We start from the raw sequence: 6,000 nt of genomic DNA on the forward strand, positions 1-6,000 counted from the left end.
ATGTATGTAGTTATATCATTTTAAGATTGCATTTGGAAAATGACTATATTTGATCAATATTTTTGCTGTATTTCACCAGTTGTTCCCAACCTGGGGATGAGGACAAATGCAAGAGGTCAGAGTATAAAAACAAACTATTTCTCCACTTTTTTTCTTCCGCACAAAAAAATGGTGTCTCATTTAATGTCTCCTAAATGTTATGAAAATAAAATAAAAAAGTGGTGACAACAGGTAGACATATGCATCAAGTGATGAGGGAGCCCAGGTAGATTTTGTTTTACTTTAAGTCAAAGAGGTTGGGAAAAGGAAAACAGAAAAAGGGAACCAGGATATCATCTCCGAGATGACACCGCGTTTTAAATGGAGCTGAACTGTGGTAATGCTGCTCACAAACTCCACTGTCATCGCGTGAAGGACTCATTTCATACGAGATGATCATTTCAAATCACCCCTTTCCATTGCTTGATCATTGGTGGTGGAAAATGTTCTTTCTTTAACGTGTTTTATTTTTTTTTTCTTTCTTCAAAGATGAATCACAGTTGGTTGAAAAAAAGATTATACACTGTGCTTTCTAAAGAAACATCAGGCGCATTAAAGCTACAGAGTAATTAAATCATGTCCTTTCATTGGGGTTAAGCCACATCCAAGCGAACAGCTCTTAACTGGAACCACTTGTGTGCTTTTTATTGGTAGTTTTCCTACAATCAAAACCATGTCCTTCAAGGCAGCATCCAGCCAGCAATATGGAACCTCAACAAATCTTTTCAGCAGTTTCAATTTCCTGTCCAAGTTTAGGCAAAGAAACAGCAAACAAATCTAGTCAAATACCAGATATTACAGACAATAATGTGGTTTCAGTGATATCAAAGATTATGACTGATTTCTGTTGAATTATTTTTAAATAATGGGTTTAACAAGATAACCACCAAACACGCAAAAAGACCATGTTGAGGTTTTATGCAACAGAATAGGGAATATTCAGTTTAAAGTCCCGTCAACCACACGTCTGCTTCACCCTCTATTTTGTCCTACTTAAATGCACTTTGTCTGTTGTTGAAATGTAGAAACCGCTCCAGGCTGTGTTTCTTATTTGAACAAGCAAGTTGTTTTACAATCACAGGATGAATATCGCTCATGCAATGGTGAGTTTACCATCTGTAGGAGGCTGAATGGCCTTATTTTGAAAGTTGCAGCAAAAATAAAGGTTACAGAAGCCATCTTTAAATGAAGGTGATCAGTTTGAAAGTGAAGGAGAAAACGAAGAGTCAAAGATCTGTTTTTTTCAGTTTCCATTAAGATGTCCTCGACCTGAAGTCAACTATTCGCCGGCCGACAATCACGGACTGGTTTCAGCTCCCATGTTGTGTGAATGTGCTGAAAAGGGAGGATACTGGCTCAGCAAAATCAGCCCAAATGAAAAACGGGGAGAGAGCTTGATATGCTGCGGAAGATAATGAGTAATGAGGTTTGTTCAAGCTCTAGTTTGCTGAGTGTTTGCTGATTTGAATGTATCTATCTCTTTTGATTTAGCAGAATGCAGTCCCTTTACCTCTTCGTTAACTCCTTATCAAACATTTATGAGTTGATATCACAGATCTGCGTGGGGCTTTGGGGGTGAAATCAACACAAACATAAACAGTGCAGGAAAAGAGCTTTGAAAACATATCGCTGGTCTTCAGTGGAGGATCAGTGGATGAAGACGCAAACAGTTTTTTTTTTTGTGTGACTTTGAGCCCAACGCGAGATCTAAAAATGTAATGAATGTGCATTTGATCTCATTCAGAGCATCTGAAAACAAGTCAAATCAGCAAAAGCTAGTAGATAAAGGAAGTTTTTGTTTTGATGATCGAGATCAAGTAACAAAATAAAAGCTTCATTCCCTATTAATTTATTACAAAGAAATGACAATGCATCTTTTAAGGAACAATGTGATCTTAAGAATTAACCAGAGTGAAAATTCAAACTGAAAAAAATAGGCAAAACTTTTGACTATTCAAACTATAAAAACACGTTTTCTTCGAGCAACTGAAGACTCAATTGCCAAGTTTCTTTCACAGACAGTCTTCTGAACCATCACTGTGTTTTCATTTTGCGCCATCCGACAGCGTGTAACCTGTATTTTATTTTGAACCCTCTCGATCTCTGTTTGGAACAAAACCCTTCGAATGCCTGCATGCAGCCGTCTCTCTTCTCCTCGAGTGTTCAGAGGAAAGAACGAGCGAGCTGTGGTTGGAACAGCTCCATCTTCTCTCAGGCCCGCGTCAGTTCATGAACTTTTTAAAAGACGTGCATTAACAAATCGTGCCCCGTAAAAACAGGCCTGATAGTGACTGGAAACAGCAGCAAAGGAGCTTCTGCTTCACAACGTGTCACCTCGAGGTTTGTCTCGGCGTGGTGAGGGAAAGTTGGGGCGTCAGGGTTTGAAGTCAGGTTGGAAGATTGCTTTTGTGTTTCACAACATTGCTGCTCGTGACTTGCTTTAATTCGTCCTAACTGCTTCAGCTCTTCAAGTTTTTGAGGAATAACGATTTTTTTTTTTGCTTAATTTTTAAAGCATGCGAGATAATATTTGAAGAGTTCGTCCAACATGTTTCAACAATTATTTTCTAGGTGTTACTGTATACGCAATTTCTCACCTAAAATGAACCGAATGACAAACTGTTTTATCCAACATATCCTCATACCAAAAACAAAATAGGTTTATTTCAACTAACTCCTAAAATTGAATTTATGAGCCTTTTTAAGCGCCCTCTAGAGGACCAACGGGTCCTGACACCTAAACGACAGAAAACTGTTGGCGAGTGCCAGCGACAGGCGCTCACCTTAAACGACATGTCAGCAATAACTACATGGTTAAATGTAAAACGGTCACAGTTTGGTTCGGTTTCGGCACTAAAACTACTTGGTTAGGTTCAGGAAAAGATCTTAGCGTGGGTTAAAATGACTGCTTTGATTATGTTATGTAAAATAAATCAGTGATGACTTTGGGTCAAACAGCGCTATCCTAGGTGAAAGTCATGTGTTACGCGAGTTACGTTATGTACAAGACGTAACGTACGTGGTTATTTTACGCGAAATATGTGGCATGTGGTAAATGAATTAGCTTTGAGCTAGCTCCCGATGCAGACACTCTTTATATTCCATCACCGGACTTCCGTCAGTGCTCCTGATACGATTACAACGACCACTGGAGGCCACCATAAATGTGAATAGCTCATTTTAACAACCTCTGACAATCGACCCTTGTTGTTGTTTTTGGTATGAGGACGGCTTGGTTTTTTCTAATTTACCCCAATAAAAACCAGGATTCAGTACAAGAACGGTCCTAACCATGGTTTCATCATTAGCCAATCAGTGCTCTTTAACAAAAGTTGAATCAATGTTTTTTTTTCTCCTGTTTTGTTATTTTGTACATTTACTATTTTAAACTGACTTTTTAAATGCTGTAATAGTTATTGACAAACCATCGGTTATATTTTTAATAGCTTAATTACAGCGATATGTGGATAATTGGTGGGCTATGAAAAACCTAAAACACACACACACACAAAAAAAAATCATAAAATAGTTTAATAAGTGTATTTAAAACATGACAATAGTGCGGCAAAAAATGAGCCTAATTCTTCAAACTGACTGAAAAACTGCAGTTGCCTTGGATCAGCTTGGTTTTGATTACATTAGATGGAGAAAATGAGGAGGAGGATCAGACCTTGGCCTTTGGTCTACAGGTTACTGTGCCCTCTACACGCTCTCACATACATAGACCTGTGCGCACGCACCCACACACACACACACACACACATGCACACACACACACACACACACACACACACACACACACACACACACACACACACACACACACACACACACACACACACACACACTGGCAGCACAGGCAGAGACGTGCTGTAATCTGGGAGGCAGGAAACAAAGGGCCTCGTTAATGCAGAGACTTGCAGGGGCCTTTGATGTGGAGCCAAGCCATTCACTCCTCACTCACACACTCTCACATACACACACACACTCACACTCACACACACCGAATGACAGAAACATGCATATGTGTGCACATGCAGACATGCACATGAGCTTTTTACCACAGGACGAAAAAGAAAACGCTAAAGTGAGTGTAACCTGCCTGAGTTGAGGCAACTTGCCTGCTATTTAAAGCTCCATTTATTAGATTGAAATCAGCCGACGTTAAACACACACTCACACACTGATGAACCACGAAGCTGCAGCTTGGCTCAATGGCAACAAACGTATTTTTCTCCCCCATTGCACATTTTCCCCCCGTGTGTTGCGATACGAGTTCCCACCATTGTAGTTTTATTTCAGCAATTACAATAGAAGCCAGGCATTTTGAGTCTTCGGGGAGGTGGGGGGAGAGAACACTTTAGTAAGGGTGCAGTGGCGGTGGTAGTAGTACAAGAGACAGCGCTTGCAAACAGGAAATTATTCTAGTAGGAACCAGGCTTGATGAGGTTTGATGCATACGCACAGATATACGCAACACCACACAGGTTTCACAGGTCAGTGGCAGTTGTTCGAATTTACGAAAGTAGTTGTAGCTCAGGTAGCAGTGGTGGAGAAGTGTAAAAAAAAAAAGGCTGGGGGAAGTAATCTGCAGCTGTGGCTCAGATGATGTCATACGTTTGTAGGTTTATATCCCAGTTCCTCCAGTCCACATGTCCTTGGGCAAGAAACTGAACCCCAAATCTCTCCTGATGGCAGGCGACTGGTGTGTGAATGTGTGCATGAAAAAAAACAAAATTGCAAAGTGTTTTTGTAGACCTCTCAAGTAAAAAAGGTGCCATATGAGTGCAGATCATCTACCATTTAATGCGTGCAGGTGACCCAATTTGGGACTCACTACTGGAGCTGTGGGTATGCTGTGGAAAAAAATCTACATGAAAAAAATAAGTTTATTAGTTGGTCCGTGACTTTAAGTTTATCTACTGACTTTTACTTTATTACTTTGTGGTTGACCTTAACTTTTTTGTGACTACCTTGGCAACCTCTGAATGGATTGCAGTGAAATATGCAACATATTTGTTAAGGTCTCTTGAAGACAAAAGTATTAAATAATTCTCTCCTTTGACTTCTCATTTAACGGTGCAATCAGGTCAAAACTTCAACTTCCCCAACCTCGTCACCACTGCACTGATCGGATTTCAATTAGCCTCAGGTGAATTTGTATTAAATTCTGATTCGCAAATATTAGCATGCTAAGAGGCAAAATTAAGATGGCGAACATTATGAATACTACCTGCTGAACATCAGCATAGTGAGGTTACAATAGTTTACACCGGCATAGGCGTTGTAAGGATGTCGGCATCTTCATGTTAGCATTCAGCTCGAACCACTGCAGCCTCACGTAGCTGCTCGTGTGTACTTATCCTTTACTCCACCGTAAAACTCAAAGAAATTCCATTGTAATCCATCTCTTGTGCTTGTCAGCTATTGTTTACGGTGTACTCGATTTCCACGTCAGCAGCTGTGGCTGTATCAATATATTGACCTCAGTGTAATTGTGATAACGTCGTGTACTATTGTCGTAGAGCGCTGTTGTCGCTCTGCTCGTCGAGTGGCTAATCCCTCTTGGAGCGTATTGTGATGCAGAAAGCTGCAGCTGTCTGGTTAGTGCGGCCGTGCTGTTGTTCTCCTCTGCCGAACCAACCTGATATTAGTGGTTAGTGTGTTCACCGCAGCCTCAGAGGAACCGACCCGCTCTGATGAAGGCTCGACCCAGAGCCTCATCGCAGTCCCGAGCACTGCGTGAAGCAGGACATCGTTAGTCTCATTAAAGGCTCGTGTTCAACGTCTGAGCTTCTCTTCTGTTCTCTGGTCTCGCTCATATTTGATGTCAGAGAGTTTTGATTTCAATATGTGTATCTGCAGAATTTTGCCTGGTTGATTCTGGTCTCTAATGTCTCTAATGTAGGAAAAAAAAAAAAAAAGAGAAGCAAAGCACACAATCATCTGCTTTCAATGGGA

This window comes from Brachyistius frenatus, unplaced genomic scaffold (genome assembly GCF_029030835.1).
Source record: "Brachyistius frenatus isolate BFR_SWC_R1_liver_20210118 unplaced genomic scaffold, ASM2903083v1 Contig_5, whole genome shotgun sequence".
Classification (NCBI taxonomy): domain Eukaryota; kingdom Metazoa; phylum Chordata; class Actinopteri; family Embiotocidae; genus Brachyistius; species Brachyistius frenatus.